The sequence below is a fragment of the Bubalus kerabau genome, chromosome 7 (assembly GCF_029407905.1).
Source record: "Bubalus kerabau isolate K-KA32 ecotype Philippines breed swamp buffalo chromosome 7, PCC_UOA_SB_1v2, whole genome shotgun sequence".
Taxonomy (NCBI): domain Eukaryota; kingdom Metazoa; phylum Chordata; class Mammalia; order Artiodactyla; family Bovidae; genus Bubalus; species Bubalus kerabau.
This window is the reverse complement of record NC_073630.1, coordinates 90,612,454-90,625,853: the sequence shown is the minus strand read 5'-3', so window position 1 is coordinate 90,625,853 and position 13,400 is coordinate 90,612,454. Positions and strand designations below refer to the sequence as shown.

Below are 13,400 nucleotides of genomic sequence, written 5' to 3'. Positions count from 1 at the left end.
GCTTCCCTGTCTTTCACTATCTCCCTGAGTTTTTTCAAACTCATATCCATTGAGTCAATGATGCCATCCAACCACCTCCTCTGTTGCCCCCTTCTCCTCCTGCCATCAATCTTGCCCAGCATCAGAGTCTTTTTCAAAGAGTTGGCTCTTCCCATCAGGTGGCCCAAGTATTGGAGCTTCAGCTTCAGCATAAATCCTTCCAATAAATATTCAGGGTTGATTTCCTTCAGGATTGACCAGTTTGATCTCCTTGCTGTCCACAGGACTCTCATATTAGCACAGCACCTTTATTCATCTCCACTTCTTCTCTTAGGTGGGACCAGTGGTGAGCCTTACTCTCAGAAGTCAAAGGGGACAGGTAAGAATGACTTGAGAATTTTCTATCCTAAGATTGTTGAATGTTCAGAAGACAGGTGAAAAGCAAATAAGAATGAAGTTGTGACCAGGAGTTATTTCTCAGGAGAAGTGAGGGTTTGTTCAAGCAATGCTGCTGCTGCTGCTGCTGCTAGGTCGCTTCAGTCGTGTCCGACTCTGTGCGACCCCAAAGACGGCAGCCCACCACGCTTCCCCGTCCCTGGGATTCTCCAGGCAAGAACACTGGACTGGGTTGCCATTTCCTTCTCCAATGCATGAAAGTGAAAAGTGAAAGTGAAGTCTCTCAGTCGTGTCCAACTCTAGCGACCCCATGGACTGCAGCCCACCAGGCTCCTCCGTCCATGGGATTTTCCAGGCAAAAGTACTGGAGTGGGGTGCCATTGCCTTCTCTGGTTCAAGCAATGAGGAGGCTCTAAAAGAGAGGGTAGTTAAAAGACCTTGTGGATATTTTGAGGTCAGGAAACTTATAGTCATGTTCACTAAATATTATTAAATTACTGAATGAATGAAAAGGTCTCTTCAAGTAAGAAGCTAATCCAGGAAGCACCACTTTCTAGACCATAGAAGGAATGCTGAGCAAACTGTTCAGGTATCTTCTCCAAAGAACAGCTTGATGTCTAGATAGAAAAAGGATCAGGATAAGAAGTTTCATGGATTAGCAATCAGTGGAGGGTGACTCTCCAAGAAGTAAGGTGCAGGGTGAAATATAAGGTGTGGCCAGAAGGAAATACGACAGTTATCAGAACTTGGGTCCAAGATGGAAGCTTCTATCACAAGTTTGGTACATGGTATAGAGTCAGAGCAGAATCAGCAGTAAGATGCCTCTTGGCCTAGAGCTAACATTCTCCCTGATTAAAGTCTGAGGCAGAGTCTGAGCCAGATCTAGGTTTAAGTGTGAGATTTACTCCAGCTCTGGGAAATGGTAGTTAAAATGCCAAGGAAAGCAGATTGGTCATTACACTATCTTCCTCTCAAGGATTCCTATAGCTAGTTTTATGGGAAGGAGCTACCAGACTACCAGAGATGTTGCCTGTTTGGCCAAGAGTAAGAGCATAGGCTTTGGAGTTAGGCAAAAGTTTCAGCTTTCTCATCTGTTTGTTGTTAATATCAAGACCCTGGTCATATCAAGACTCTTTGTATGTAAAGCCAGACTTATACTAAGTTATACCAAAAAAAATGTTATTATTATTATTACTTCAGAGGGTTTATGACATACCGGACCCCATCTCATTCAGCCCACCCAGTATCCCTCGAAGTAGGTGCTCTTGTTGCCACATGTCTATGAACAAGAAAGTGAGACCCCCAAGAGATTATATAACTTGTCCATGATTACACAATTAGTACCGGAGGAACTGGTATTTCAAACCACCTTGTCTAACCCCAGAACCTTTGCTCTTATAATATACTAATCTTTGAAAGTATTACATGATAATAGAGTCTTGAGTCCACTTTAGAATCTCAAATGGCCCTTCCCAGATGGCTTCTCAGAGGATGGTACACAAAACATATGAAGTTTATAGGCAACTCCACCCTAATACTAACTCTTCAGTTACGAAAGGGCAATAATTAGCTCTGCTTTAACGTGTTCCAAGTGACAGGTGAACTTCTGGCTCTTTCTCAAGAGAACTCAAGACATATATTCCTGTGCAAGATTCGTGAGAAGAACATTCAGCTATGCATGAGGGCTCTTCCCTAACTACATTGGGCTTGTAGCCAATTCTATTGGCATCCAGGTTATCAAGGACATGCTTAGCATTGAGTTCCTAAGCCCCAGAGTACTCAGCTAAAGGCCCTGGGATGAGACTAACTGAATCCAGAAGGATTAACACAGGGTCTGTGATGAACACCTGAGCCGGTGCTTACAAACAGCTTGGCTACACTGGACTCTCAAGCAAGCCATCCAAAGCAACAGGACAAGGTACAGACAAGAAAAGGAGGTACAAGGTCTGTGGTGCCCATCATGCCTAGCCCTGCAGCACTATGAACTGCAAGGAAAGAAGCTCTGAAGGTTTGAAAATTTAATCAGAACAGCATAAAAAGTGCTGAGGGTCTCAGCTGAGTCCAATATATTGAGCCATCTCATTCAGGGCATGGTCACTGGGCTGGGCTTCAACCACTCAACAGCTCAAAGAAGACAAGTAGTCACTTCTGGGTTCTATGAAGATCTCTGAGCTATGTTAAAGAGCAACCTCAAATGAGCTCAGCAATGGACTCACAGCAACCACGAGCCCCATTGAGCACCGACCACAGTCCACTGCCTCCTGTCTCCCTCTTCAGTAGAGGCACCATCATCCTGGATCTCTTTGAGGTGGAAGACCCCAGCCTCTGCCACACACAGAGGAGAAAGCTTGTTGGCCTTCCTGAGGCCCGTCTAATATTCACCACTAATCTCACTAGGATCCACTGTTCCCCCACTGGGGAAACAGGACTGGGGTCCATGGTAACTGACTCAGCCTGTGGGGCAGCAGAGCCTTCAGAGACTTCATAGAACACCTGGGAACCAGACAGAAGGAGCTGCCGAAGTTCCCAGTAGTACGACTGAAGCCTCTTAGTCAAGCTTAGGACAGTAATGGAGAACAAAATCCCTGGCCTCCGGGGTTCCCACTCAAAGTGATACAATTCAGCATTGTATTGAATGAGTATCCTTAATCAGTGGTGTTGAGAGGCTGAGAAAGTAAGGGTCAAGGGCTGAGTGCAGAGCAGATGGTCCGGTCTGCTTTTAATAGAGTGGTGTTTAGAACAGGATTTGGGCTCCAGAAAGAGGGTATGGAAACAATATATTGCTCCTCCTCCTTCATGGGACGACTTTCTCCCTGTATAAGGAGGCTGCTGTAGACAAGGATTGCAAGCGCCACAGCCAGGGCCCAGAGCATAACAAAGTTTAACCAGGACCTGGATGGATGGCAGGATAAGCAAGACAGGCAGAATCTCTAGTAACAAAAACTTAGCGAGACTTCCCTGGTGGTCCAGTGACTAAGACTTTGTCTTTAAATGCATGGGGCCTGGGTTCAATTCCTGGTCAGGGAACTAGATCCCCCATGCCACAACTAAGAGTGAGTGCCACAGCTGAAGCACAACTAAAGATCTTGAGCGCCACAGCGAAGATCAAAAGGCCCATGGGCCCCAACTAAGACCTGGCACTGCCAAATAAATAAGTAAATAAATACTAAAAAAAAAAAAAAAAAAAACACCTCAACAGACCTACAGTGACATAAAAGAATATACCCGTGACCCCAGCAGCCACACTATACTTTGAATGTCCTTGAAGCCTTGTCTTCTACCTTAAATATTCAATAGAACCACATTTTCTTCCATATTCACATGTGCTTTTATGTAAAAAGTAATGATTGAAATGAGAATTTTTAAAAATCTTTATTTTTGAGTAAAACCAACTTTCAGGGAAAATGATTCATGTTTTTCTTGTGCAATTCCCACACATCCTTGGCACACTGTTCCATATGCCTATATTTAGGCCTCTCGGAGTCAGGAACACTGCAAAGGCCCAGGCAATCTGGTAGACAGCCTCCAGAAAACTTCATGGGGAAAAATCAATGGTTGTGTCCACCAAGCAGTGGTGCTGGTGGTAAAGAATCCGCCTGCCAAGGTAGGAGATGCAAGAGATGAGGGTTCAATCCCTGGGCCTGTAATATCCTCTGGAGAAGGAAATGGCAACCCACTCCAATATTCATTCATGGAAAACCCCATGGACAGAGGAGCCTGGTGGGCTACAGTCCACAGGGTCACAAAGAATTGGACATGACTGAGCACACATCAAGTATCAAAGAAGTATGAGGACAAAGTTGGAAGAGAAGGGCTTCAGTCTTTGGAAGTTCTGACAAGGGGAAAGCAGAGGACTTCCCTGGTGGTCAAGTGGCTAAGAATCCACCTTCCAGCGCAGGGGGTGTGGGATTGGTCCCTGGTCGAGGAACTAAGATCCTACATGCCTCATGGCCAAAAAACCATAACATAAAACAGAAGCAATTTTGTAACAAATTCAAGAAAGACTTAAAAAATGGTCCATACAAATATAAAAAAAGAAGGGGGGAAGATAGTCAAAATGCATGAAACCTGACAATCCTGGACCACCTTGCTATCAGGAAGTTCAGACTGACCACATGGAGAGGAAACCAGGAAACCTGGCAAATGAGGTGCCATTGGCTGGCATCACCAGCTAAGTACCAATTTGCCAGCCGTGTGAGTGAGCCATCTTGGAAGATAACACCACAGGGGGCAGAATCACACTGTCCTTGTCAAGAAGTGGTCAAAATAAAGAATCATAAGCAGGTTTTCCAGTTCAGCATGTAAGAGACTTGGAAGCTGTCACTCTGTCCTAACAATAAACTAAAAGACTGAAAATCAACAACTCTTCTTGGATCCATAGAACAGGTAAGGGCACAAGGCAAACCACTTCCCCCCAGATTAGAGACCCAAAAGGAGAATTCAGAGGATAAGAGTTTACCAGAGCAGAGATTCCTGGCAGATACCAGCATGGGAACCTGTACCTGGGTAGGAAGACCTGAACTGTAATCGAGGAATTGCTGGAGGCTCAGGGCAGACAACTCTGAGAGCTAAAGACTCCAAGGGGACCCAGTCTGGGAGGGGCTCCCACAACATTGTGAGATTTACCACCAAGAGCTCAAAACAGATTCCCATAGTAAGTACAGGAGAAAATCTCCTCTTGTCTCCTGCAGGAGAAGAGAAAAAGGAACCATTCTGAAATATCCTCATTCTGTTCTTCTTAATAAGGCCTGCCCTCAGGGGAAACAAGTTAAAGAGAGTCCAGGCTGCTGGGGTATTAGCAGAGCCTAACTGATTTGGGGGCAGGGAAATACTGCCCAGGGAAATACTGCAAATCCAGCAGTTATGGCCTTCCATTCGGGAGAAGGGAAATACTCAACTCCAGTCCACCCTGAGTGTATGCGTGCTAAGTTGCTTCAGTCATATCTGACTCTTTGCAACGCTATGGATTGTAGCTTATCAGGATCCTCTGTCCATGGGATTCTCCAGGCAAGAATACCGGAGTGGATTGCGGTGCCCACCTCCAAGGGAATCTTCCCACCCAGGAATCAAACCCCCATTTCCTGCAGCTCCTACAATGCAGACGGATTCTTTACTGCTGAGCCACCTGGGAAGCTCTAGCCAGTTCCACCTAAACTGAAAGTGAAAGTGAAAGTCACTCAGTCATCTCTGACTCTTTGCAACCCCATAGACTATAACAGTCCATGGAATTCTCCAGGCCAGAATACTGGAGTGGGTAGCCTTTCCCTTCTCCAGGGGATCTTCCCAACCCAGCGATTGAACCCAGGTCTCCCGCATTGTGGGCAAATTCTTTACCAGCTGAGCCACAAGGGAAGCCCAGGAATACTGGAGTGGGTAGCCTATCCCTTCTCTAGCAGATCTTCCTGATTAAGGAATCAAACCGGGGTCTCCTGCATTGCAGAAGGGTTCTTACTAACTGAGATATCAGGGAAGGGGGATTAAAAAAAGAGAGAAAGAACCCTGAAGAGTGTTTGTGAAGTTCACATTCCAAAGACAAAGGCTTTCTAAAAGACTGGACCTAATCATCAAACTACAGAACACTTCCCTCCCTCTACGTCCGCACCATTTTATTAAGGCTGACTTGTAACAGCTCTTTTTACTCAGTACAACATGCCCTACGATCAAGAAAAAAATTACAAAGCATACCAAAAGACAAAAAACACATCTTGAAGAAACAGAGCAAGCATCATAACTAGACATGCCAAGGATGCTGGAATTAACAGATCAGGAATTTACAACAACTATGATTAACATGCTAAGAGCTCAAATAGATAAAATAAACTGCAAGCAAAAACAGATGGGCAATGTAAACAAAGAGATAGAAATTTTAAGAAAGAACCAAAGGAAATGCTGGAGATAAAAAATGCCATAACAGAAACAGAGAATGCCTTTGATGGACTTATGAGTTGACCATAGCCATGGCTGAGGAAAGAATCTCTGAGTTGAATATATATTGATAGAATCCCTGAAAACTTAAAAGCAAGAGAACAAAGACTGAAGAATCAGAAGCAAATAAATGATTGTTGTTTAAACCATTGAGTTTGGGGGAGAATAGATACCTGGAACACCAGGTGAAACATTAGCCTTAAAGAGCTATGCAGGAAATAAAGTCCAAGTGGAACCTTGAAAAGATGAACGTATGCTTCCATGCTACTAACCTAAAAGTCTGGAGAAGACTCTTGAGAGTCCCTTGGACTGCAAGGAGATCAAACTTGTCCATCCTAAAGGAAATCAATTCTGAATATTCATTGGAAGGACTCATGCTGAAGCTCCAACACTTTGGCCTCTTGATGCAAAGAGCCTACTCTTTGGAAAAGACCCTGAAGCTGGGGAAGATTGAGGGCAGGAGAAGGAGGCGGCAGAGGATGAGATGTTAGGATGGCATCACCAAACCAATGAACATGAGTTTGAGCAAACTCCAGGGACAGTGAAGGACAAGGAAGCCTGGCATGCTTCAGTCCCTGGGGTTGCAAAGAGTCAGACATGACTTAGCAACTGAACAAGGACCTTGAAAAGATGGCTGGACACTTCCATGCAATTAACCTAAGGCTCCTAAAATTCTCTCTGGGGAGTGCAGGGACAAGGAACTGTACAGCTCAAGTGCTTTCACCATTTCCAAACTAGGATGACAATATCCCAAATTTCTACAAATCTCACTCTGATAAACATGGAAATCACCAAATGTAGTGTGCAGTAACCGATAAGCAATGCAAACGTACAACCTTGTCTATTCCTCTGGTGCTCAGAGCTTGCTAGCTTGCTTCCCAACACATTCTCCACATCTCCATTAGCAAGGGGTGGTCTTGAGCTCTCTGGCCTTTACAGTGCCCAACACAGTGGCACACATGTGCAGGCACTTAAACTCCCACAGAGGACAAAGGTAACAAAGATCACGATTTCTGGATGGTTTTGGGGTCAGTCAACACTAGTTGTGAAGTAACATTGCAACAGGAAGTGGGACTTAAAAATTCCAAGTAGGTACACAGTTGGTGAAGCTACATGGGGCAAGACATGATGACTTTCTCTGCAATACCTGTAAGCGATCACAAAAGAGATAACAGTTATCAAGGCCCTATTATTGTATGCAAAGCTTTGGAGGAAATTCGCAAGATCCATCTACTGCTCTGCATCCAGGCAGAGCCCAACCCGCTCCTCCCTTCTTGCTATACAGCCCATTTAGAGACAAGCATTAGGTATTATCGGAGAAGGCAATGGCACCCCACTCCAGTACTCTTGCTTGGAAAATCCCATGGACGGAGGAGCCTGTTAGGCTGCAATCCATGGGGTCGCTAAGAGTCGGACACGACTGAGCGACTTCACTTTCCCTTTTCACTTTTATGCATTGGAGAAGGAAATGGCAACCCACTCCAGTGTTCTTGCCTGGAGAATCCCAGGGACGGGGGATCCTGGTGGGCTGCCGTTTATGGGGTCGCACAGAGTCGGACATGACTGAAGTGACTTAGCATAGCATAGCATTAGGTATTATCCAAGAGATAGCACTGGTCCGACTGAACTTGCAATAATTTCTAAAACCAATAAGGATGCTTAGCCACAGCATGCCACTTCTATTTCCATGGCAATAGACAGACTTTGGGCAATTTCAAAGTACATGCTTAAAAATAATTGTGCAGCTTCCTTTGAGCCGAAACATACTGTCAGCTGATATACATTTTAAAGCCACCGTCAACATGTGTCTTGAGAAGGGGCGGATTAATAATAGCTTACATTTCTATAGTGCTTTTCATCCCAAAGGATCCCAAACAAGGGAAACAAGCTGAATCTCATCTCCTTGTATAAAGGAAAAGCCCTAGTGAATTTCAAAGCAATCCTGAACAGGAGAACTAATTACAAAGAAATTCACTTTTTTAAAGTGTCAGGACATAATTATTATTTTTTAAAAACTTAAATAGTATCCACATTGCTTCTGAGAGCTCACAAAGAAACGCCGCCATCTCCATCTCAGAAGGCTATCATCTCATTCCAACAAAGACAACAGTTGCAGTGCCAGGAGATTTAGAGACATTATGGGTAAAGAGATAAAAATAATAATAATAATTAACAATTGCACAGGAAGCTCCATCTGGAGCGTCTGATAACACAGTAGGAGATGGATACAGATGGGAAAAGGTGGGTGGCACAGGGTAGAGCCTGTACTGATCTCATGGGCTTGGGGCCTCAGACACACTCAGATTAGTACCAGCTCAGTTCTTTCCACTCCCAGTGATTCAGATGGAACCAGCCAGGACACAGCCAGCATGTTTTACCGGTGTCCAGGAAATCTGGGCTCTGGATCATGGTATTATTCTGTCTGGCATCATGACAAGGTCAATAACACATTTACCAGTGTTTGATAATCCTAGATTAATATAGCTTTTCCTTCTCTACAGTACAGAGTCTTTCTTTTTTAACCCAAGTAATTTGCATATACTTCCACATAGTAATTCTAGGCACAATGCTGCCTATTCTGAGCTTTTTTACCCTGATTGGCAGCTAATTAGAACCTTGAGATGTCGGCAGGTGTTAAGATGAAAAGACATCATAAACCCAGTTACAGCACAGACAATGACTTTTTAATAATCCATTTAAGTCACACAGTTCCCAACTAGCTGACGCTTTTAGGATGAGTAGTTACTTGATCCTGGAGCACTGCTGAGTTAGGAGGACCTCTGCTGTTAAAAAAGAACCAACATCTTCAGAGGGACAGTGAAATTCAATTCCAAGAAGGCAAAACCGAAAGGAGCCATCACAAAAATCTCAGAAAGGAAACAGGATTTCTTTTTTATCAATTTGTTTCCTCTCTGCCGAGTTGCCAAACCAGCATGAGGTAGACAGACGCACCCCTACCTCCCATCTGCTCCTGTTAGTGAACATGATCTTATAATGAATAAGGCAGAAAACTAAATTGCTGAGAAGATAAAATTATCTCATTTGGTAATGAGAATATATTAATGGCATTATGACTCTAAATAAAGCCATTCTTTCCCTTTAGTGTCATAGTCTGAAATTTGAGTGTATACTACTTGATATTCTTCATGATGAGTGTACTCTCAGCATGGGATAAATGTGTAAAGGGGAGAACTTTCTTCCACTGTGTCATTGGGATGAAAAACATCTGTCATTATGACACACACCCTCCCCCACAAGGGTTTTGTGAACACCAAAGATATCTCCCCTTAACTTGATTTTTACCAAAAATGGTATTGATTCCACAAATCTTCAGAGAGGATCTATTATTTGCATAGTCTTGTATAAGGTGCTGGGGAGATACAAAAGTCTGAGCAAGAGGTTTTACCTTTGAGAAGCTGCAAAATAAGACATACACACATTAAAAAATAAGATAATAAAAGAGGTTCCTTACGGTATGCTATCACCTGGTGCTACGAGCAGGTTAAAAATAGTAAGTACTATTCATATATCAAAATGAGAGAACTCTAAAAACTGAAGAACCCAAGGGAGTGTTTGAAGAACAGGTCATTGCAGATAGACAAAATTTGAGTTAGCCAGAAGAAAAGGGGATATTCCAAGTTGGAAGCTGGGGTAAGATTCACTCATATAATGACACTAGAACAAGAATATAAAGACTTTTTTTAGGGACTGGGAATAATTCAGACTAGAGAGGCTCTTCAATGCTTAATTCAATGATACTCAGATATAATACCTAATTCAATGATACTCAAATACTTTGGATTGCTCATCTTAATTAGCAAATATTTTAGCACATCTCCAATTATATGTATACAAATAATACATGTGTAACCAACTGATATATCATGTACTTTATAGAGGGCTTCCCTGGTGGCTCAGACGGTAAAGACTTTGCCTGAAATGCAAGAGACCTGGGCTCAATTCCTAGGTCGGGAATATCCCCTGGAGAAAGGAATGGCAACCCACTCCAGTAGTCTTGCCTGGAGAATTCCAAGGACAGAGGAGTCTGGTAGGCTCTAGTCCATGGAGTCGAAAGAATAAAATAAAATTATATTTCTTTAAATTTTGTAATTGTGATACAAAAATTCTTTTTGTCACCAGTGAAAACTCAATATTTTTAATGAGAACAGTATGATTTAATACACTTTGTTAATCTTTTAATAATGTTTGGTGACATAGTGATCAAAAATCTGGCTCTACATTTACTATATTTTGATAGTTGGTTTTAGTGGCTGATGTAAGTGGCAAAAGATATGTGAGTGGGTATTTTTTTTTCACTTTTAAATAAGAAAGGACTCTCAATAGAATTTACCATTAAGTTCAGCAACATTCTATGTTTTATGGTTTCACTTCCTTTTTGGTGTTGCTTAGTCACTCAGTTGTGTCTGACTCTTTGCAACCTCACAGAAGCACATCAGGCTTCCCTGTTCTTCATCAACTCCTGGAGCTTGCTCAAACTCATGTCCACTGAGTCAGTGATGCCATCCAACCATCTCACCCTCTGTCATCCCCTTCTCCCACCTTCAATCTTTCCCAGCATCAGGGTCACCATTAAAATATTTTTGTTTTCTGAAGACAGAGACAAATTTACTATGAAACTACTGGAGCTTGAGTTTAAGAGCCCTCACCTGACTGAGCATCTCCACTGGAATGTAGCCATGTAGATGCAGAGGTGAGATAAAGTTAGAGCATTTTGACCACAATTAAGACTGTTTCTTTCCACTCTGACGGCCTCTGTGCCACTTCCTTTTTGTTGGATGAGGCATAGGTGGCTGTAAGCACTTTTTAGATCTGAATAAGGGGAAATAGAGTTGGGAGCACATTTAGCTCAAGTTTTATTTTGTTTTTTTTTTTTTAATTTTTATTTATTTATTTTTAGCTGTGCTGGGTCTTTTTTGCTACACATGCCTTCTCTAGGTGTGGCAATCAGGGGTTACTCTCTAGTTGTGGTGCGTGGGCTTCTCATTGTGGTAGCCTCTCTTGTTGTGAAGCATAGGCTCTAGGCATAGGTTCAATACTTGCAGCTCCCAGGCTCTAGAGCACAGGTTCAGTACTTAGGACACATGGACTGAGCCACTCTGCAGCATGTGGAATCTTCCCACACCAGGGATTGAATCCATGAACCCCACATGGCAAGACAGATTCTCAACCAATGGGCCACCAGGGAAGTCCTAGCTCAGGTTTGTGTGTGTGTGTTAGTCGTTCAGTCATGTCTGACTCATTGTGACCCCATGGACTGTAGCCCACCAGGCTTCTCTGTCCATGAAATTCTCCAGGCAAGAATACTGGAGTGGATTGCCATTTCCTTCTCCAGGGGGTCTTCCCAACTCAGGGATCAAACCTGGGTCTCCTGCATTGCAGGAAGATGCTTTGCCACATGAGCTATTAGGGAAGCCCATAGCTCAGGTTTAATAGGATATATTTATATGGTTCCTAGGCTCTTCCATGGGAGAAAGCAATGGCAACCCACTCCAGTACTCTTGCCTGGAAAATCCCATGGATGGAGGAGCATGGTAGGCTGCAGTCCATGAGGTCGCTAAGAGTCAGACACGACTGAGTGACTTCACTTTTACTTTTCACTTTCCTGCATTGGAGAAGGAAATGGCAACCCACTCCAGTGTTCTTGCCTGGAGAATCCCAGGGATAGGGGAGCCTGGGAGACGGATGGGCTGCCGTCTATGGGGTCGCACAGAGTCGGACATGACTGAAGCAGCTTAGCAGCAGCAGCAGCAAGCTGGCTCCTCCATGAACTCAGGTCAATACTAGCCATCCCAATAGAAGATGCCTTTCAGGAATGTTCCTGCCCACTGTACTGATGTGTGATTGTGACATGAAGATGCAATATCAGTGTGTTCTGTGACGTGCAGGGCCAAAAATATTTGAAAGTGGAAGAGAAACAAGGTCTGAAATTATGGAACCAGAAGCGAGTGTGTGAAAAATTCTTCCAGTCACCAGATGGGTAAGATGATTAAGCGAAGGGTTCGGTTTTCCATAGGATTACCTCTGTCATCATATTCAACTTTAAATAAATCATAGATTTGTTTTTTATCGTATTCATGTTGTTGCAGGAAGGGGGACCCCTTCCAGGGCCCAAAACTGGGCTCTTGTCTAACATTCAGAAATGAATTGCCCAAGGAGACACATGTGTTGACAAAGCAAGAAATTTTATTGGGAAAGAGCACCTGGGTGGAGAGCAGGAGGGTAAGGGAACCCAGGAGAACAGCTCTGACACTTGGCTTGCAGTCTCAGGTTTTATGGTGATGGGATTAGTTTCCGGGTTGTCCTTAGCCAATCACTGAGTCCCTCCTGGTGGTGCATGCCTTGTTCAGCCAAGGTGGATGCCAGAGAGAAGGATTCTGGGAGGTGGATGGACACGTGGTGTCTCCTTTTGACCTTTCATGAACTATTCCCGTTGGTGGTGGCTTATTAGTTCCGTGTTCCTTACCAGGACCTCCTGTCGTAAAACAACTCATGCAAATCGTTACTATGGTGCCTGGCCAGGGTGGGCAGTTTCAGTCAATGTGCTTCCCCTAATAATGTGAAACAAAATTTTCATAATTCCGGTATTTTCAAGACACAAACCTATAGCAATATTGCAATCAGTGAGTATGTCTGCATGTGAACTCACATATTTTGTGTATCTGGGCTATCAAAGCACTTTTTATCATGTCTCATGTATCTTGTTCTGGTGAAATCTGGCAGTTCTGGATACAGTGGCACACAAAATTGCCACAAACTAGTTTTCCTATGAAAGAACTCCAACACATATTTATCAATAAGTCAGGATATACAGCATAGGAATAATTTGATTATACAATTATACAGCTCACTACAACATAAGGGCAATTTTTAAATGCACTTGAATTTGCCCAAATAAATTAGTAATGTTAATTCAAAGAGCATTTAGTCTTGCATGATAAAATATCATGCAAGGAAATGGGAACCCATACCAATGATAAAATATGAAACTCCCCCAAATCTTACAGCTCAAATATAAACATGATAGAGGGTTCCTCAAATTTACTACTACTCAAAAATCTGTGAAACGTTATTAATAGCAA

General features: G+C 43.3%; 2 long non-coding RNA genes across 2 annotated transcripts in view; one reads left to right on the top strand and one right to left on the bottom strand.

Moving 5' to 3' along the window:
• Positions 1-312: 312 nt before the first annotated feature.
• LOC129657962 (uncharacterized) overlaps positions 313-13,400 on the top strand; it is a 23,448-nt gene continuing 10,360 nt past the window's right edge. The window contains exons 1-2 of the long non-coding RNA XR_008717189.1: positions 313-358; positions 12,207-12,298. This is a non-coding gene — a long non-coding RNA (uncharacterized LOC129657962). The remainder of the gene's footprint in view (positions 359-12,206; positions 12,299-13,400) is intronic.
• LOC129657963 (uncharacterized) overlaps positions 12,486-13,400 on the bottom strand; it is a 23,139-nt gene continuing 22,224 nt past the window's right edge. Inside the window, exons 3-4 of the long non-coding RNA XR_008717190.1 lie at positions 12,968-13,084; positions 12,486-12,869 (exon numbers count right to left, since the gene is read on the bottom strand). This is a non-coding gene — a long non-coding RNA (uncharacterized LOC129657963). The remainder of the gene's footprint in view (positions 12,870-12,967; positions 13,085-13,400) is intronic.